The 22,667-nt window shown below is 39.3% G+C and overlaps 1 protein-coding gene across 10 annotated transcripts in view; it reads right to left on the bottom strand.

Moving 5' to 3' along the window:
- ZBTB20 (zinc finger and BTB domain containing 20) overlaps positions 1-22,619 on the bottom strand; it is a 675,920-nt gene extending 653,301 nt beyond the window's left edge. For 8 of the 10 annotated variants that reach the window (XM_072993813.2, XM_072993814.2, XM_078389964.1 and 5 more), the window contains exon 1: positions 1-22,619. This exon is cut by the window's left edge and continues 14,249 nt beyond it. The gene's annotated coding sequence lies outside the window, so the exon portion shown is untranslated. The other 2 variants (XM_072993815.2, XM_072993818.2) reach the window with 1 other exon arrangement.
- Positions 22,620-22,667: the final 48 nt, after the last annotated feature.

Genomic DNA, 22,667 nt, shown 5'->3' on the forward strand with positions numbered 1-22,667 from the left:
GAACTATTGTGCAAACTATTACTCTCAAATATAATTTCAATTTACCCAAGAATTTGTAGGCTGAAATTTTTCAAGCCAACCTGAAAATTTTTCAGTAGTGCTGTCTGTAAGTTGTGTTATCAACAAAAGGAACATTGTCTAAAACACCAGTTTAAGAGAACCCATGAGTTACTGAATCAAATGCTAAACTAGAATTCTGGACTAAGGAAAATAAGTTTTTGACCAATCCATGGAATTTCACATGCATAGTTTTTCACATTAAAAATTCTCAGAGACTCCTCTAAGAAGAAGCGTTCAAGCATTATATTTTTGATGAAGAGAAAACAGGTGAACTGGAGCAGCAGAATGTTAAGCCCTGTCATAATATTACACAGTTGAAGAAAATAAAATCTGCCTTTATCTTCACATGACACATAGAGGGGAAAAAACCTAACCTCTTATTTTTTTTTAAAAAAACACAACTTTCAGATATCTTAAACCAATTTGGAAGAGCACTATGATAATAATTTTAAAATGTGTTGCATAAGATTGAGATGCCTCTTAAGATACTTGCTATCTAGAGAACAGTAGCCCCGTGTTTAAAAAATCCAAACATGCTATCAACTTAACTGGGGATCCTTTTTAGTCAAAATTATTACACTGCTCACTCAGATCAACTACAGTATTTGATTAAATATTGCAGCCCTATATGTGATGCATCCATTACAGTACTGTACACCCCAATTTAGGCTGAACATGTTTGAATTTCTGCCACGAAACAAAGAAAGGAGTACTAAAAGATTCAGTTTCTTCTCGGAGCCTGAAGTGATACTGTCCAGTAATATGTGACTGTTCATCATGTAGCTCAGTTCTGAGTTAGATCAAATCACTACAGGAAAACAGGTTGTTTCTTTCTTCCCCATGATCCAGTGTTAACTGGACTCTCAGAATGCATGCTGTGAACCATTTTTGCAATTGCAGTAGCAATTTTTTACTGCTGCTAGGCCACAGTCACAATAAAGGCCATGGGCCATCGCAGACTGTGCTTCTATATAGCTTGTTGCACATTTCTCCACATGATTTACACAGGGTCATATGAAGAAAATAGCTAGATGACTTACACATCTGAAATAGCCAAAAGACCAGCATGTTCAACTGTTCTATCACCAATGGATTATGACTACATTTTCTTGTCCATAGCTGCTCGACTCTGTTAGAAGCTTATTAATAACTATTCCAAATTTCCTTGTATGTTTCCAGTCATAGATGTTTCTTCTTGAGAAACCAAAATATTAAACTGCAACATAAACAATTTGATAAATATAATACAACTTTCACTTCTTTTAACAGCATCAGCATTCTAAACATCAACAACATTAAGAGAAAGGTGGTCTACAAATGATAACAAATAAATTCTCAACCTCCATGCAAGACAAAAGCTGCTATTTAACTATATAATATATACATTCTTTTTAGGTCCAAAAAGAATCACAGTGTAAAACACAAGAAACAAGGATGGATGGGATGAAGAACTCAGTCCAGCTCAGATAATTAACAATGACATGACTAGACATAAGTGAAACAGGGCTGATAATGGGCACAAGCACCTTTAGTCTGGCCTTGTTACTGATTCAGTGAAAACCTTAATGTGATGTATCACTGGGAATAACTTGCCACTGAGCACAAATATACAGAATTTGCAGTTGATTACATTTGCCTTAATGTGCAATCCTGATTTCACTACAGAATAAGAATTCAAAATTTCAGAAATTAGAGGGCACATCCACACATGAATTAAATTGTCTACATCCTATAATTAAAGTGTGCATACATGTATTGTGGGATAATAGCCCCATGTATGAAATGCAGGGTTCAAAAGGTCATAACAATGAAAGAACACAGGTAAACCCCATCTGTTTTCTAACCAGATATTCTACACGCATTCAGGTGGTCAGAGTAAAAATTTACATAGAATGTTCAGCTGAATGTACTCATAGTACTTCTTTCATCAGCAACCCTGGTATGGCAGGACTACAGATTACAGAAAGACAACAAATGCTTTATATAGATAATTGCACTGAAGACACAGACATCTGTATGATTTGTGGATGGAGACAAAAAGCAGAAGGCAGGCCTTCCTTTGAGTCTTAACATACTTTCACACCTTAATATGGCTAATAGGCACATGTGGCATAATTAACATATGTTTGTAAATTTACAAACTCATCTTTTGTGGCATTCAGCATATTGTGATGATTAAGGGGGAACAGCTTTAGCTATGAGTAAACCAAGGCTGTTAATGCTTCTTTGTAAAGCTTGACTAATTAGAGTTCATAAAGCACTTATAGATCTTCATGCAAAAAGCAAGAGAGAAGAGCATTAACCTCAAAAGCTAAAAAGCCTCAGCTCTTGCATGACAAGAGCACGGAAATACCTGTAGTTTCCATGACAGTCAATATCCCCAATATAATTTACAAATGATGAGAGCTATCCAAATAAAATAAATGTCTGTTCAGCAGAGTATGCAGAGACAGCTTTACCAATCCCACTTTAAATGACTGAGATGATCAATAAGAGAATAGTAGTGGCCACAATGAAACCTGTATTAATTATGAAGAGAGTTATGAAAGAAATGAATCATTATTATGTAGATCACTGGAGGAATTTATTAGCCTTGGTCTGTTGTATATGACTCCTAGGATGCCTTGGTCAAACATGCTGAGTCTGAAATAAACTTTAATATTATCTAACCAAGTATTGCCTACAACAGGCCTCCAGAAGTTGCACAATTGAAACAAACATTCAAATTGTTTGGTCGAAGAATTACTCAGGGTTCAAGGAAGCCCCTTAGTCTGCACTAACTATAATCAAACCACCATCATTATCACCATCATCATTCCTTGACAAATTTGGAAAGAGCATTCTTTAAGCAATTTCAGGAGCTTAGAAAACTGGACTTTTAGACCCATCACTGTTCAATTGTACTAACAAACATAATGTCTGCAGAGCCCATATCAATGGTTTTCACAAAATAATATAGAGAACTGTACAGTGGTACCCAAACTTTTTCCAACCATGGCTCCCTTAACCCATCCTAGGGACTTCCTGGCATAAAAAGGCTGTCTGAAGAAATGGGCACTGGGGACAAGGGCATGACTCACCTCAAGGTCTGCACCTAGGCATGAACAGGGCATTAGGGCACGATCCTAGCTGGCATGCACAGAGACCTGCTAGCCAAGGAGAGTGAGACGGTGGCGAAGGATGAAAGGATTCTACAGTGCTACTGGCTGGGTTTGGCTGTGCCCCAGGGGCACTGTAGTGCACAGTTTGGAACCACTGAACTATACAAATAAGCCAAGAGAAACCAAAACCCATCTACATAGATTGTTTATTGAATTACGTTGTGGAAGACTTACTTGTCTGAGCTACATGTGTCAAGGATTCTTTTTGCTATATTCATGAAAGCACTTGAATGGGCCTACTCATTTACCTAGAAATGCATCTTCACATCAGAAAAAAAGTATACCTCTATATTATATTTGTAATCAGAGATAAGAGATTCCCCTTCCTGAAAAATGTTTCCCTACCTTTCTCTTGTGCAAGTAACTGCAGATACAAAGACACAGGTCTTCAACCACGTGTCTGGTTAAAGATGGTATTGTCCACGAAAGATTAGGGGACGTATGGGTCTGACTGACCTCTAGTAGAAACCCTTCCCTTTGCTATTTTGCTGTGTAAGTCTGTGTGCTCCCAAAACTGGCTGCTAAGTGTATGTGAGCAACCTCTGCATAGGCAGGTCAGTCTTCATGTTTTAGAGAAGTCTGTGTGGCAGGGTAGGGGAGACTTCAATTGTCTGCCTAGGGTTGTGGGCATGCTGTGAATGCAGGCTACACATAATCTTGGGATTAGCTAGGAAGGATGGGAGTTTCACAGCCATCTGAAAGCACTTGCTCTTTCTCAGCAACCGGTTGCAGTTCCGTTGAGGCCACAGTTGCCTTCACAGTGGTCAGATTTTGGCTTCTACAGAGCTTACATCTTGGATCCCTCTCCTATTCATGCACTACATTATATTTCAGCACCAGATTTTGTTACCTCAAAAAATAAAAATAAAAATTAGTCTTAAAGAAGTTTATGTCTGTCCAACTCACCCAAATTGGGGGGGGGGGGGCAAATCAGCTACTAGGACATTTTAAAGAGCTACAGTTATGAATTTCAGCTTGACTTTAATTTATATTGACCTCCTAGAAATAATAAAAATGATTTTTTTAAAATGATTGAAAACCATCCCACTTTAAAGGGTTTGAGTGGCATTAGATTAATATTACTTTAACAAAAATATTGAACATCAGCCATAACTGAGTTCTGTTTTCAGACTTTAATGTAGCATAACTATTTTCAAAATTTTATCAGAAAAATAAGAAATATTAAATGGTACTGTACTTTTCTGTGTATAAGATGCTACTTTTTCCTAAAATCATTATACTAAAAGTTGAGGGTCGTCTTATACAAGGAAGTAAGCTGAGAAGAAAACAAAACAGCCCACACCTTGCCTCTGCAAATAGGCTTCCTTCAATCACAAGGCTTAGCTGTCTCCAATCAGGAGGCTAATCTTGTCCAATCACGAGCCTTATGTAACTGATATCAGCTGATGTTGAACAGACCAATTGCAACAGTGCTCAAATGCAACTTGAATTCTTATTGTCCAAGCATTCTGAGCCCAGAGGTTAAATAAAGTTAAAGTGTGATGCCTAATATGACAGTACTGGTATGTAAATATTACCTAATTATTAAATTAAAATGTGTTGTTTTATGTTTAAAACATTGGTTTCTTAATTTTGGGTTAGAAAAGAGGGGGGTATTATACACAGAAAAATAGGGCAATATTTTTAGTAACAAGGCTCACTTTTCATGAAAATAATGTTCTATTGCCTGCCAATACAGTTTGCAAGGTAAATTGCACTATATCTTAACTTTAAATGATTCATTATTTCAACCAAACAAGATTCATTTCAAATCCATGGGCAGTACCCTCTTCTGCAAGACTGCTGGTACAACAGGTGTGATTACTACTATTTAAAGAGTCCCCCTTTTTTATTTCAGGATGTGTGTGAGTCTCATATAATGACATGACATTGGATGCACCCAGAAAATGAAAAAGGAATTATTTAATTAGTAACAATCTGCCATTGCCAGTGACATCACTCCTGTTGCATTGGTGGAACTACACAACAGGATACTGGCTATTATTGACTGTGTGATAATAGCCAGTATCCAGTTGTGTAACTCCACCTGCCCTATATAGTCCAATACAAATGTATAAATGTCCTGATTTATAGGGATACAAAAATGTTTAAACAGACGGTTAGTGTCAATTTACTTGGAAGTGCCTTCAATTTCAACAAAAAGTATTTCCATGGCAATGGGTTTAGGAATGCAATCTCAAGATCTAACTCTAAAACAGTAAATCATATAACTATTTATCTATATATACCTTAGGTGCTTCTTTAAAATATTTGCCCACATTAGTGTACCCCACTGCTGTAAAAATTAACATGATCCACAATCTAAAATCTTTTCATCATGTGTCAGCCCCTATGCACATAGCATCTGCCCATCAGTGCATTAACCACTCAGGCGATACCTCTGTATTAGCACTGCAAATATTGATTAATATGTGTCATCAAATCAATTCTGGCTTTCTAGCTATAAAGCAGTCTGGTGTGGTTTACCAGCCCCTTCTTCTGGTGGCAGTTTGCGGCAATTCAGTTTGCTGAATGCTCACAGGTGACAGAACACATAACTCTGGATATGGTCAGATGGGCATTTGTCCTGTGGTTTGGTTAAGGCTGAGGATGGTTTACTCCTTTTCTTGGCAACCACCAGATCTAAATTCCAATCCAAACCAGCTTGCCCCGATCGGAGCCTATTCAGAACTTTTTTGTCCCTATTAAGGGCTTTAAAAATATTTAGGTAGAATCATTCCATTTTGGTTCAGTTGCAGAATATTTAATCACTGGGACTGAACCAAAGCAGCTGCCTTGATACTCCTTTGGCAAAGCCATATATCTTGAGAAATGGGAAGCTTCCTGGCTGCTTGCCTATAGGAAACAAGGAAGAAATTTTGAATTTCTTTTAAATTGTGGCTAACACAATAATGATGCTTTGAAAGGTCTTCCCCCCTCCACAAAGCCCTTTCAAAGCATCACCAATGCACTGTTTTTAAAAAATCCCTCTCCTGTCTCCTCCTCCACACTTTGCCTAAGCTGTTTAACCATCTTGAGAAACTGGTAGGTTCCTTTCCCTTTAAAAGGATGGAAGATCAGTCTGCTAATTGTGTGTGTTTAGTCGTTTAGTCGTGTCCGACTCTTCGTGACCCCATGGACCAGAGCACGCCAGGCCCTCCTGTCTTCTACTGCCTCCCGGAGTTGTGTCAGGTTCATGTTGGTTGCTTCGCAGACACTGTCCAGCCATCTCATCCTCGGTCGTCCCCTTCTCCTCTTGCCATCACACTTTCCCAACATCAGGGTCTTTTCCAGGGAGTCTTTTCTTCTCATTAGATGGCCAAAGTACTGGAGCCTCAGCTTCAGGATCTGTCCTTCCAGTGAGCACTCAGGGTTGATTTCCTTTAGAACTGATAGGTTTGTTCTCCTTGCAGTCCAGGGGATTCTCAAGAGCCTCCTCCAGCACCACAATTACCGTTAATTACCGTTATCTAACATACAGTGTGATCAGTTAAGTGAGGATGCAATGATTGCCCCAAATAACATTTCAAAGTGACTCTGTTTAGCACAAACTATCCAGGCCAGAATAGTTTGGCTGCCTAACTGTACCCTCCATCAGCCACACAAGTTCCAGATGATCTCTCTGGCCCCATTTCCTGGGAAACACACTGGGGATTTAAAAGTAAAGCCCCTGGCTCCTCAGCCAACTATTCTAACTCAGCACATTGCAAGTACGCAGCACTGAATATGGAACAAGACAGAGAGTATCATGAATGGTGGAATAACTGGGTAGTGCTACTGCACAGAGAACCAAACAGGAGTGGTATAGAACTCATAATGTATATTATTCACAGAATACAATAAAATAGATATCCAGCAATTAAAATTGGGGTGATGGTGGAGGAGGAGGGGAGAGTCTTATACAAAATGCAGAAATTAGAATCCATGTATCCTGTTTGTCTTGTTAGGCACACTGTTAGGAGCTGGAGGTTGAAGAATATATGAGCTAGACATGCCCTAAAACAAGCTGGACATGAAATTCAATTTAAATACGGAAATACTGTACAGTGGGGTCTTGACTTAAGAACAGCTTGAGTTAAGAACATTTTGACTTAAGAACCACTCTCACAGGAAAATATTGACTTGACTTACATACTTAGATTTGAGTTAAGAACTGAAAAAAACCACGTGGGAGGCAGGGAAAGTGCAAAATTTGAACTTTCAGTTAACTGTTAGCCAGTGAAAAGGGTGCCTGTCTGCTTCCTCACTCCTCCCAGCGTTTAGAGAGTGGATTGGGAGACAGTCTTCAGACTGCCTGGTACTGTCCTGCCTGGACTGTATTTTCCCTGCCTTCCCTGAATCTTTAGTGACCTAAGAAAAAAAGAAACAAAATATCCCCCTCTAGTGGTCGAAGGCAGAATAGCAGCTTCCCATTAGTTTCTATGGACGGAAAAGAGCAGATACGGATCAAATGGTTTTCAATGCATTCCTATGGGAAATGTAGATTTGACCTGAGAACTTTTTGACTTGAGAACCGCTTTCCAATACGGATTAAGTTCTCAAGTCAAGACCCCACTGTACAACACCAGCAATCATTACATTAGACTGCACAGGGAAACCATTGAAATCCACAAACACCAGCAGAGCTTCAACAAAAAGTCTAAAACTCAACAAAGCTTGGCCCCCAGCACTGAAAAATACAGCCTGCAAAAGGTCAACGAACTTTACCCAGCCACAAGGACAGTGATCATTACACACAAAAGACCAGCTAATGACACCCATCAATCACAGTGACAGATAATCTCTCCTCCTTATCACAACAATACATCCACAACAAAAACACACTGATCACCATAATCATCCATCTCCTAAAAAGGACAAAAGTTGATCCCACAGCTATAAATACTCAACTTCCAAACAAACTGCACCAGAGCATGGAGTGCTACTCCTGTCCTCTGAAGATGCTGGCCATAGAGACCAGCGAAACATTAGGAAGAATAACCTTCAGAACACGGCCAAAGAGCCCGGAAAACCCACAACAACCCGATATATGAGCTGGTATTGTGATGCAAAAACATCCAATTCTCAAGGTCTGAGGTTCATTTACAGATCACAGTAGTACCTCCATGGCACATGGAGTTGAGAAGCCAGTATCTTTGGAAATCATACAAATGCCATTTCCCAAACTCACTCAACTCTACTGTCCTGTCCTTGGCAAGATCTATCATTTGCTGGGCATATTCAAGTCAACCACATACACCCAGGAATACACAGGACTAAGGGGGGAAAAGGGATGAGAGACTGGAATTTCTTTTGTAATATAGCAATGAAATAAGCATAACAACACACACTAACCCCAGAAAAGCTATATGGAGGAAGGAGAGAATACTGGAAGAATGGTCTTCCCAGACTACTCTGCTGGGAATAACATAAATCCTGCCCTGGAGACAATGAAAAAAAACAACTAGTATCTGCAGACACAAATCTGAAGAATCCAGTTTTACTCTGCTAATAATAATAAATAATATCTTCCACGTACAGAAGACTTTCCCCCATCTTGTCTTACATGTACTCTATACTTGTAGGGCTCTTGGATACATAGGCAATAATAGGGACACAGTGCATTCCTAAAGCTAGGATGATGAAGAAAACAGATCACTTATTTAAAACTTTTTCTCAAGTGCAGAGAGTGGGTTTGAAAGTAAAATCATCTAAGAGTAGGTTTAAAACAGTCTCCTGAAGCCCTAAACATCACTTCTAGTGACATTAACTTGAGCTACATGTCCCATCGGAGAGTAAGTGTCAGCAAAGTAAATGCATTAGTTAAAGCTTAATAGTAGTTTAGTGTTCAATATCTTGAAATATTAAATATGTTTTTTCCCAAAGTAAACTGCAATTCAGTTTTAATGAAGACATTAACCTGCTTGATTTGTAAGCTCTTGCGGGAAGCCAGTAAAAAAAATACTGTCACAAGAAGTGGGCACAAGTAACAAGAGCTACAAGGGGAAAAAAATAAATATATTTTAAATGTTTTAAGTAGCAGCCAGAAAGTGAGCACTAGTAAGTTTGTGTTTTCCTTTTAGTTTTCATTAACACAATTTGTTGTACACTCTGAACATAATAAAGTTTAGGTAATTATAGATGTCTAAACAACAAAAGAACCCGATTAAATTCTAAAATAGAGTTCTGAATAAGAAACAATGTATTTCAGAATGCCTGTTTTATTTACTACAAAACACGTAACTTGACTTTTGAATAGTTTCCTCAGCTTACTATAGTAACAGTACATCCCACACATCTTCTTAAAGCTTCTGTCCAGTTAAATTCAGTAGTAATTACTCTTGCATAAGAAGGTATAGGGTTGCACCCCACTACATCTCAACCAATCATAAGCATTGTAATTGTTGTGGGGAAAAGACCAACTCACATTGTAACAGAAGTAGACAGACTGGGCTTTGGCAGTTTAAGAACTAACAAGAAGGCTGTGCACTATGGAGATAGACAAAGTATGGGAAATGAGGAATGGAGAAGTGCAATGGGAAGGACTCTCAAAGCAAAACATGGACAAAAGTTGTTAGTGTAGAACTAATTGATTATATTGGAAAAATCCTGTTGCTTAATAAAGTAAATTGTCACTAGAGCAGGCTCACTGAATCAGTGGGGATTTGGTGAGTCAATTCCTTCGTACATTCCATGGATACAAATGGACCTACTCTGGTTGTAACTTATTATGCTGAAATAAATCACAATTAGAGAAGGCTCATTTGAATCAATGCAACAAACTGAAGGGATGTCTCACCAAATTCCTTCTGATTTAATGAGCTTACTCTAATATGACTTACTACACTAAGCAACAGCATTTCAGCCATTGATTTGAAATAACCAATCAAAATTTAAATTGCATATCTCTAGTAAAATGATATTCACTGTGCCATCTACAAATGGTATAGAAGTAATCCATAGGCCATACAAGGCTATATCAAATGCGTAGTAGCAGCCAAAATTATTTTGTGCATATACTTTATCTTTATACCTTCTCTATCAGCTTCAAAATCTAAGAATAGGAAAAGTAAGATCTGTCTAGTCTCCTATTCCAGATAACCTTTCATTTGTGCAGGTCACACAAATGTTACTTGCTGGTTGTCTAGGACTCATGGCTCAAGTACATAAAATAGAAGAGGTGAAGACTGATGACAGGCTCTCCTACAGCCCCTAACCACTAGGACATATAATTAGAGCATACCTATTGCTGATACCAGGATCCAAATTATGATACACATGAACAAGGCATCACCAATGGGACAGGAACTTATATATTGCACATATACTGTACATCTACTATGTGCATCTTGATGCTTTTGTGCTATCAAGTCAATTACAACTTATGGCAACCCTTTCTAGGGTTTTCTACGTAGACAATACTCAGAGGTGCTTTATCATTGCCTTCTTCTGGGGGGACCCTGAGATTGTGCAGTGTGTCCAAGACCACACAGGCTGGCTGTTTTCCCTGGAAGCATGGTGGGAATCAAACTCCCAACCTCTGCCTCTACCAAACCACTAAGCTATCCAGCCAGCATCTTGGTGCTAATTCACCACTAAAACTCATTAGGGATCCATCTCAATTAGGTGATCACATTAATGTATAATGAAAACAAGAGAAATGAGTTACTTATTCTCCAGCTAACTAAGCTGATATTGTCAAAGCAGATATTGACACTTCATAGTACAGTGGTGCCTCGACTTATGAACATCCTGACATACAGCCATTTTGAGTTGCGATCAGCTCCGGCCACAAAATTTTGCTTCGACTTGCGGCCAGAGCTTCGAGTTGCGACTGGAAAATGGCAGGAAAAAAGGCGAGGAATTCAAATTTGCTAACTGTTTGTCAGGGAAGAGGCTGCTTCTTTGTAGCTCTTTTGTCCTAATGGATAGAGTGAGTGCGTTGGAGGAAGCTTTGGACCGCCTGGAGCTGTTTTCTGTTCCTGAGTAAGTACATTTACTTCATTTTGCAGGGTGGGTTTGGGTTTTGGGGGATTATGTTTCTGTGCTGTGATGTTTTGTTTTTTCCCCCAGCCCGATCGCGTTCTGATCGGGCTGGCTGTGTGCGGGGGGGGGGGGTTGTTTTTGTGTGTTTTCCCCCAGCCCCATTGCATTCCATTGGGACTGGCTGTGTGGGTTTTTTTTTTGTTTTTGTGTGTTTTTCCCCAGCCCCATTGTGTTCCGATGGGGGCTGGCTGTTTTTTCGGTTTTGGTAAAAAAAAAATCTGCCCCGGCACGTTCTGACGGGGCTTGCATTTTTTTTTTGGCAACTTTTTTCAGTCCTGATGCGTTCCTATGTGGCTTGCAGTGGTTTTGTTTTGTTTTGGTCTGTTTGCTTTTTGGCCCCAGCATGTCCCTATGAGGCTTGCAGTGTTTTATTTTAATTGTTTAAATTTTTGTAGTTTTTTTCTTCTGGAATGGATTAATCACATTCCAATGCATTTCTATGGGAAATGGTGCTTCGACTTACAACCATTTAGAGTTACACCCATCTTCTGGAACGGATTATAGTTGTCTGTCGAGGCACCACTGTATCTGTAGCTAATGATACCATTAGCAGCACAATAAATCGTTATAGCCTATATGCGTTTGTAAAGATCTATATTTTTCAAGCACCCTGGCAACAGACTATTAGTTTTACAGAAAACACATGTTCAGTCAGGACTCCTATTTTAGGGACCCAATTAAAAACTGAATGTATCTCAGCATTCAACACACTTTTAAAGTACATTTCCTCCCAAAACAAACTACCACGAATGTGATAGACAAAAGCATCCCATCTCTCTTACATTTCCTATATATTACTGGCAAGCCTATTTTTATTATTTCTATCTAGTCCTTTCCTGAAAGGCTGTATATGGAACGGTTAGTTCCTCCAAATCAGTGGTGTCGAACTGTGGCCCTCCAGATGTTCTTGGCCTTCAACTCCCAGAAATCCTGGCCAGCAGAGGTGGTGGTGAAGGCTTCTGGGAGTTGAAGTCCAAGAACATCTGGAGGGCCACAGTTCGACACCAGTGCTCCAAATAGAAAACTGCAGCACATTCCAACAGCAAACATGCAGCATGTCTTTGCCTACCTGCAAAATAGAGAAATACTGAACATAGATGCAGGGATGCCATTATGAGTGCATTTGCTAAATGAGAAGATTGGTCACAATCTTTTATGTATTTATTTATTTATTAGTTTTATTTACATCTACTGGCTACTGCTCATTCTCACAGTGACATACTTACAGATGGTGTGGATGTGTCTGTGGTATGTAAGCACATGCGCGCGCACACTTACATACACTGCAAATGTTGTCCTCCAGTCATTCTTGGCCAGTAGCTTCCATGATGTCTCACCTTTAACTATGCTGGATAACACTTGATAAGAAATGTCATCCCAAAACCTTGGGAAGGGCCAGACATGCTCCAACATTCCTGCTATATGTGTAGTCTTCACCTTTTAATGCAAAGATGCGGAGTCTTCTAAGGTCTTTTGAATTTCTGTGGTACAGATCTTACAAATTTGTATTAAAGGGCCTAATTTAGGAGTATGTATTTAATGATTGTGGGCCATGTTGAATCCCTTCACAGGGAGAAAGGTAGTCAATAAATAAAACAGTTTTCACAAACTAAAAACAATTTCATAAATTAATGACGTATGTATGACAGCTTCCGCTGTTTTAAAAAATTAAGAACTGGATAGAAATAAAGATATTATGTTTGTCTCTCTTCTTGCCCTTTCTATGGTAAATTTAAATTCAAGTCAACTTAAAAATAAATAAAATAAAATAAAACCATAATAGATTTAAATGAAATCCACTACCGCTTAGGTTCTTCAAACAATGCAATCCTAAGCATATTTATTCAGAAGCAAGTCCCAATGTGTTCAAAGCAATATATTCCTTAGTGCATGACTGCAACCCAAATTTGCTACAGGAACCAGAAGAACATGCAGTAATGTAACAATTATATCCTAATCTTCTACAAATTTATTACATTAAGGACCAAAAGGATAAAGGACTAGACATTCAAATCACAACTCCTCTCATTTGTGCTCTCCAAAACTTTCCTCTGTGTTAGAAATCTTGGATTTTCACACCTCCAAATGCAATGATTAGATTTAGGATAATGTTAAATTTTTCAGCAATGTTCTTTCTGCATTACAAATCGGCTATTAAATCAGCGAAGTGCCAATCAAGTGCTTTTGTGTGTCGAAGAAAAAAGATTTAACAAAAGCATTTTTGTAGGCCTCTCCTTTTTCCCACTATAGTCTGTGTCACCTATATATGATAATTGCACCATACTTTTTGTAGACCAGCCAAAATTTGAAAAGAATGGGATTCTCACCCCTCCTTTTTTATAATAAAAAGTCACAATCAGAGCATCCAACATACTTGAGGCTTCATTAAAGTATCTTAGGACATCCAATATGTCTAAGCAATCTTTTGAATGAAATTTTTGTTGGAACAAGAGGAGTAAGGTGTTTTAACAATCCCAACAAATGATGCCTTGAGCTTTAAATTCACCTACCTGCATTACAGTTTAATCATATTATTATACAGTCTAACACTACTGAATAGAGGTGCACAGACTCCCAACATGCACATCTGTAATTCTTTAATGGATTAGTTTTGCCCCACATTTTGCTTCACATGCCATTTTTGATTTTACATGCACAACTTCTTTAACGTATTTTCAAAACAGTACAGTACCTGTGCCATGTGGAATTTGCTGCATGTTTGTTCCTTTTGCTCACACAGTTCCCTCTCTTTAGATAATTCATGCACACACATAACTGTGTACATTAAAATTGGCCTTTTTTATACCAAGCTGCTATTGTTATCTAATTTAAAGTCTTTTTCCAGCTTGCTAGAGTTCCTCTAATAAAGGAGGTAAAAAGAAATGTTGCCTATCTCCCCTGTGAGGTGAGCACTAACAGTCAAAGGCTATCTTAAAAGGGGGAGCTAGAAGAGGAACAGCAGTCAACAGAGACTGCAAATGGAGCTTATGCACATTAAACTACTTCTCGACATAGCCACAAACAGTTTTTTGTGAAAGGGGAAGAATGCAAACATATTGCATAGGAAACAATGTGTACTATAATCCTCAATAATGTACAGATTAGAAAGTTGTTTTTACTGTATCTCTCTTCTGTTAACAGGGTGCTGGGGCAATTACATTTTAATGCACATCATCACTCAGAATGTGGCTTAGACAAATGAAAAAAGTCAACTAAAGAAATGGATGGTGTGGCAAGAGCAAACTGGAATACACAGTGGAAAGCTGTGGAAAGCCAACTCAGAAGAATGCAAGAGAACAAATGTATGGTGCCAGCAGAAGGCAAACTGGAATAACTGCATCATCACCAAAATGGATAGTTTAGCCTTGTAAATAGGTCCCTACAATTACTGCCCCATAAGTATGTATAACAATCTACCTGTCCACATACATCTATCCCACTCATGTATATCTTTACACAATGAAAGAAACAAATGGTGTTTCTCCATGTTTATAAGGTTTCCCCTTCTCCTTTTAACTCCTTGTATGCAAGTCCCTGTATGGCTGCCCTGGCTCCCTGTATGGAATCTGTACTCCACAATGGAAACCAAGTAAATGACTATTTACAATCCTAGTACTGTATACAATCCATGCAGCATTTCGTTATATAATATTTTCCCTTTGAAAGAACAACGTATCTACTAATATTAACTAGCATGGGATATCTAACAACCAACAAGCATCTATACCTTTTCTCTTAACTGTGAAGAACAAAAACGTAGGAGAGAGTTAATTGTGACAAAGCTGGAAGTAATGCTGACCATCTCACAAACCTCATGCAACTCAACACCCATTTCCCTGCACCAACAATACACTCTAAACCCTCTTGAGAAATTTCACATCTAGTTTTACCCCTGGCAACAAGGTATGCTTACTAATTTGCAAAGTGTTGAGAATTTGAGGACTACCTCAGAAATGTTCAAGTATCTCACATCACAACATCTGGCCTAAAGCTATTTACAGACCTCATTTGCAGAATGGTGTTACATGCCAATAGAGTGCTATCATTTTTTTCTGTTAGACACTATACCCAAGTTTCAAAACCATAGACAATAATACCATTAAAGTTCCCATATTTTTGTTTTTTCAGCTACTAAAAGGAAGGAGATTTTCTACAACAAAGAGCTTTTTCAACTTAATGTATTAATGTTTGCAAAGCCAATTCAGACAGTGAGACATAAATCACTACTGAAATGCAGAGTATTATCCTCTTAATTTTAACATATTGTTTGTATATAAAAATGTACCCCAGAAATTCAAACCATTGAAATGGGCAGATTCTACTGTAAATAATCACATTTCTGAAATAAAAGGTTTTTTTGCTCTTTCCACAGCTTTGCCTTTGATCTTGAATATTAGCTTCCATGGCTTCTTTTAGACCTGGTCCTTTGAAAATTCACAACTCCCATTATGCTGAAGAATGCTTACATTGTTTCAGTGTTCTATGCAAGAAAAATGTTTAATTTCAGAACAGTGGTCTCAATCACACATACATTTCATCAGTAACACAACTGTAAACAAGCTCTGGAATATAAATCTCAAGTTATAGGACTTACATTGTCCTTTAAGTACCTCTGAGTTCAACAGGGGTTTCTCCCAACAAACTGTAAAAGACTGCAGCATTGAAATCTGAGTGCCTAAAATTTTCATAGTTGTAGAAGGGGTAGCTGTGTTAATCTGTGCAAGCATTATAGGTGAAAACAAAATAAAAAACAGAAAAAAACAAAAACCTGGTGGCACCTTAAATACTAACTTTCATATTTTTTAATGTCAGCTTTCATGGAAGAGTCCTCTTCATCAGGTATAAGAGGAGGAGACATAACATGGCAAATATTTATAAATGGCATCAAGGTTTTGCTTTGTTTTCATGTAAATTTTTTATGTTATGCAAAGTTACTACTTCCTAGCTGAAGAAGGGATTGTCACTAATCTTTTTAACTGAAATAATATCAGCTGTAGGTCTGATGGCAATTTTTAGAATATATATTTTAACTGCATTTTAATTATTTTGCCCTTTTATTTTGCCTTTTTATTGTATTTTAAATGCTGTAAGCCGTCCAGAGACCTTCGGGTAGTGTGGGTGGCATATAAGTTAAATAAATAAATAAATAAATAAATAAATAAATAAATAATCCACCAAAAAGTTCTCCTTTGCAATTTCCACTGAGTTGAATGGGGTCTGTCCACAACCACACAGTTTTTTTCTTTCCAGTCAAGGAAGACTGCACGAAATAGCTTTTGCCCAAGGAGTGTAGAGTTTATGTTACACTCCCAAACACTTTTTTTGACAATTAGCTGCACCAACCTACTTCTGAGTAAAAATAATAGAATTCTTCTGCTAAATTCATCAATGTCATCTAAATCAATTTCACTATATTTCAGGAGCAATTTTAACCGAGACATATTTTAATTGGTGAGTTCGAGAGATAAGCACACACATGCCCTTTTTTCCCCAGGCTGCTCTGATTCTGTTGTGCATCATAATGCAGGTGCTACAAGACAGAATTGACAAAGTAACTGTATCATAAGAGGCTTGCTCTTCTAAGAAGAATACATTTTGGCCTTTGGTCTGCATTGACTTTTTAAAGGACATCTATCTACATTGATGTTTTGGTGAAATGCAAATTTATTTTAATACACTGAATCAGTTAAAACTAAAGTATTGGTCTAATAGAATGTAATTCACAGCAGTTCATAAGCCTAGAAGTATTGTAACACTTACTGCATCATCACTTAAGAAAGCCATGCTGCTTGGGGAGAATCTATAGCCTGGAAAGTTATTTATTTATTTATATAGATTCCTACCACGTCTGTCTAGACCAAATATCTACTCTTGGCAGCAGAGTAGATCAGTCTCCAGATTAGGACTGATTGATGAAATTATAAGATTTCCAGTATCATCGCACTATCACTTTCCATAGCAGGCATCCTGTGTGGTCAAGTGTCTCACCATATCAAAATTCACACAGAAATAACAGACTATAGAAAGTTGGGACCAAAACCTAAAAAATATAGGTCAGGATCATATTGCTAGTCTATTGGTAGTTTAGTCTACTGTTAGTCAAAACTAGAGCAGATCCATTAAATAGCAAGTCAAGAAATATAAACCCCACTAAGTTTGGCCTATATTAGTTGGGACTAATAAGAACATAAGAACAGCCCTCCTGGATCAGGCCAAGGGCCTATCTAGTCCAGCTTTCTGTATCTCACAGTGGCCCCACCAGATTTCTTGGGCAGCATATCAGACAACTAGATACCTGTCTCCTGATACCACTCCCCTGCATCTGGCATTTTGAGATATCTTAAAAAAAAGAAAAGCAAACCATGCTGTTTAGATACCATCCCATAGCACTTAATACACTCTCTGGGCTGTTTACAATTAATTATGCAGGCTACATATTGCTTCCCCCCCCCCCAGCTGGGTACTCATTTTACCAACCTCGGAAGGATAGAAGGCTTGAGCTGGCTACCTGGGACTGAACCCTGGGTTGTGAACACAGTTTTGGCTGCAGTACAGCAATTTAACCACTGCACCACAAGGCTTCCTTTTAAACCTGGAGATTATACATCCCCATCACGCTTTGTAAGCTGTGATGGACTTTCCCTCCAGAAATCTGTCCAATCCCCTTTTAAAGGCATCTAGGCCAGATACCATCACCACATCCTGTGGCAAGGAGCTCCATAGACTAACAACATGCTAGGTAATGAAATATTTTCTTTTGTTCTCACTCTCCCAACACTCAACATCCAACACTGGTTCTGGCATTGTATGAGAGGGAAAAGGGCTTCGTTCTATCCAGTAATACAATACTGCCCAATGTGACTCCTACCATCTAGACAAGGAACAGCCTGAGTGTGCAACTATACAGCAGGATTATCTGCATAGATTTGCTGTGAATTTTCAACTAGAAAATCAAGTTTTCAAAACTTTGCTTTAATCTACTACCCAGGAGTCATCAGGAAGAGAGAAGGAAACTGGCAATCACTCCTTGTTTACATCTTGTTAAGGCAGCTTCCTCTGCAGCTGTCCAGATTTTCAGGAGGTAAAGATAATCGTTTCATTTTATCTCTTCTCTACATTAGCTAAACTTAGATGCTCTCCACTTTCATTAATCTCATAAAATAAAAAATGCAACAGGAACTTCTATAGCTAGAAGAATAAAGGAGTGAACTTGCCCCAGTCTTCCAAAGAAGTTACTGAAGCTTCAAATCTGAGTTGTGACACCATCATCTCCATCACTACCATGTGCTGTCAAGTCGACTCCAATGTACAATGATCCTGTTCAATGTTTGCCAGATATTTTGTTCTATATACTGTCAAACCATAGTGACCCTAATTAGTCTTTCAAAGTGAGATTTTAAGGAGTGTCTTTACCAGTTCCATACTCCCAGTGAGCTTGGCTGACAGGAAATTTTAACCCAGGCCTCCTGATTCTTAGTCCATCACTCTATCCACTACGCTGCATTGGGTGTCTTTTCCAGGTATAGCATACTCAAAAGTAGTATTTGAATGATTAGTACAGTATTCCTTTCTTCTAGGGGCACTTTTGACAGTGCAGCTTACCAAAGACCACAAAGGCTGTTGGGAGTTTTATTTTACAAAACTGCATGCTGTCTGTAGTTTGTGTGACTGGGAGGGGCTCTTCTGGGCTGCAATGATTGGTTAGCACTAGACAATTGTTTCTTGCAACCTTTGATTTCAAAGCGAGCCCCACACCTCTACTGAATTTTACTTCCTCTTTTGTCTATCAAAGGCAACTGCTTGATCTCTTCAGTTGGTTGTTAATGCGTGTGTGTAGTAGTAGTAAGGAAAGCAGCATACACAAGTCTGCAATTTAAAGCAATGGTAAGTACAGTAATGATTTTTTCTTCTACATTTGTCTCAGAGTGAGTTATTGAGACTTTACATGTCAATTAATAAGAAAGGAGTGGACTATCTGGGGAACATGTAGCTATTCTACTCTGCCAATCTCTGTACTTAATCTACTGCATAGTGAAATGTAATTTTACCAGACGTTGATACCAAAACAGCTTTTTTTTTCCTATCACGGGCTTTTCCTTGTGTGATAACTTCTTGAAAAGATAGGGGGCATGCTTCTAGGTGGTGTTTCATTGATGAAGACAGTTAGTGTGTGATGCTCAGGACCAGTGAAATATCTCTCTCACACATTCTTTCTTCCCCCTGCATCATTCTCCAAATTTTTACACATTTTTTAAAAAATTCTTACATATACATAGCAGTAGATTACTCTACCTTATCACTAGGTCATCATCATTTCCCCATCAGATTGATAGAGGTGGGGCCAGAGAATGAAAGAAAAAGCGCTGTGGGGCTGGAATGTGAAACTCATCGCATCCAGTATCATCAGTGATCTCGTTAATCAATCCACAGACCCTGTGTGAGTACTGACTGCAATTTCAAACTGCAGGCTGCAAATCCAATCCAATCACAGTCTAGTTGCACCCACAGTGTGGAAACAAGCTCCTGACTCCTGGAACCATAGTCAAAGGCTCCAGCTCACTGAGCTATCCAGCCAGCTGAGTTATCACTCAATCATTCAAAATTAATTAATCTGGAAACAGTAGAGTTGGGGGAGCAAACCCTTGAACATCTTCTAGAAGAGCAGAAGCAACACCCATCTTTCATCACTTATATGAACAAAAGGTTAATTGAAATGTGCAAAGTGGTACTTGATCTTCTCTTGTAGACGGCTACAAAAAGATGCAAATTTATCTGGAAATTAGTACTAATGGCACATTGGGGCAGGCATGGGCAGGATTACATTGTGAGGCAGCACTGAATGAAATTTCATTTGGGAATTTTTATTTGGGTTTTTTTTTTCTCATAGTACTCTATAAATTCATACAGAATTTCTAAATTCATTCTAACATATACATTCATACAATACTTTCCTCAGAAAGTATACTTTCCTCAGAAAGTACAATTTCCTCATCTTCAGTAAGAAAAGTGGTCAGAAACTGATGCCCCCTCGGATCTCTGCTTCCTCCATATGCAAGTCTAAATTTGGGCCCAGATCTTCTGCGAACCAGTAGCAGCTTCTTCAGGTGTTGGTGTGTTACCCCACCTAATGAAAGGGGACAAAGTCCTCCCCCAAAGGCTCAGCTCACTATTTAGCCTCCCTCTATACCACATTACACCTTCCTTCAACATTACTATACTGAAACTCTTGCAAGAATCTCACACTCTGAGCACACAGATTCCAATTTAAGCTTAATTATTTTGGGTTGGGAACCTAAGAGCTTGGGAATCATTTTTTTTGCAATTATTAATTTTAAAATCCGCAGCTGCACATCGAAACAAAGTAACCTTGTCATCGGGAAGGTAAACTGCATAAGAGTTGATCTTCCCGCTGCAAAGAAATTACATTGCTACGGTCGGACAAAAAAAAAATGCATAATTTTGACCACAAGGCAAGAGCGAAGGGATTGACGCAAAGGCAGCCAAAGCAGGGAGAAGAGGAGCCCAGAAAGCGTTCCTTGTTACATTGCCTCCTATACAAATAGCTCGATTTTACCACCTCCTGCTCAGCGTTCCGAACACAAGCAGAATTCTACCATGCGAATCAGATGGGCAAGCTAGTTGACCAATACACCAGTACATTATCAGCCTGAAAGAGCCAATCAGTTGACAAAAGGTGGACTAGCCTTAACTCTTTCCGTGCTGTGGATGCAGATTATTGACAAAAAGGCTGTATAGTCTTTCCCTGATTCTTTACTGCAGCCCCGAATCCCCCCCCCCCACTTGCCACCGGGCATGTACTTCAGCTGAAAATCTGGAGTCTTTGTGTATGTCAAAGTTTCAAACTAAAAACGAAAAATGTCTTTTTTAAATGTGAAGAATGTTTTTGGTTACTTTTAAGAAATAAATTGTAACCTTTTTTTCCCCCCTCCCAAAGTTATAACGCAAGGCCCGCACTGAAGGGTTGTTAAGTCTGGCGCTTAATTTACTGGACAAGAAGCCCGAGGAAACGCAACAGGATTTGCTTGCGAGTAAACACGTATTTGGGTCGGATTTGCGAGCGTCGAAGTCAAGTTTGAAAAACTACGCATTCACAAGTTCGCCCGCCCCATTTTGTAGACAGCCGACGGCGACTCAAAAAGAAAACCAACACCACCAAAACTAATTGAAAGTTAACGTTTGCGCCGAAATCTGTAAGGACCCCCCCCCCAAAAAGCCATGGAGTATTCCTGACAGGAGGGAAGAAAAGCCGACGATCTTTCCCAGGCGAAACGGGGGTGCGGGTAGGTAAGCAAGAGCAATAATAATGGCACGCCCAGCGCCTTTCTTACATAAATTCTGTTAACTATCAGAAAGGGGGTATCCTTTGCTGCTTACATTTTATTTTATTCTCTATCTCTGCATTTCTCTCTCTGTCTGACACTTCCAAGTCAAAGAAAGACCCGGCTTCCTACATGTGAGGCCATCCGCGGAAAGAAAAGGGGGACGCCACAATTCTAGGTGGGATTTCTGAGAAGATGGCACGAAATCCCACTTTAAAGGCGCTTTGGAATCGCGGTGTGGCCAGCGCAATCCTTTCAGTTTCCACGGAAGCCTGGTGCCTCCGAACGCGCTTATATTTGGGAGTGCATCCCATTGAACTCGGTGGCCCTTGCCTCCCAGAAGACCCTCACAGGAGAGTGGGCACCCTCGGTCCGCTAGGACTTGATTTTTATTACGCGCCCTTCCCTGGGAAGTGAAGGCTTGACTTTCGGGCAAAAAGTTACATAAGGAAACAATGGCCCTGTCAGGTTACGACCCTGTCAATCCTTTTCCTGAAGGTAAGACCCAACTGAACTCGATGGGACTTACTCCCGAGCCGACTCGCCAAGGACGCCGCCGTTAAAAAGCCTTTCAAAGCGCCACCAGGGTTTTTAACTTAATTCTCCCTCATAATACCCTTAAGTTTTCTCCCCTCAGCGGGCAAAAAACTGCCACTTTTCTCCCCCCGCTTAATAAAAAAAATTCTCTCAACACCCCTTGGAAGGGCGGAGTCAGAGCCGACCACACCTCCTCACCCCCTGCTGACCCCGGAAACGCGATACCTCTTTCATCGTCTGTCAGCTTCCCGCGCCAATTCAACACTTTAAGGTAGACCAGCTATCACTCTCCCCCTCAGGCAACTCTCCCATTGGCTCTTAGGCCCGCCCTCCCGCTCCGCTCGGGATCTCCATTCGCTGACTGTCGTGCCACTCCCAAAGTATACCCCCGCTCCTCTACTCACATCCATACAACCCTCACTTCTCATCCGCCTAAGATTTTGCTGCTTTTTCATTGGAGCAGCTCCAGCCTTTAAAAGAAATAAATCTCCGCTATGTCCCCAGTGGATTGGTCTTGATGTTGTCAATCAAATATTAGTAATGT

The sequence above is a fragment of the Pogona vitticeps genome, chromosome 3 (assembly GCF_051106095.1).
Source record: "Pogona vitticeps strain Pit_001003342236 chromosome 3, PviZW2.1, whole genome shotgun sequence".
Lineage (NCBI taxonomy): Eukaryota > Metazoa > Chordata > Lepidosauria > Squamata > Agamidae > Pogona > Pogona vitticeps.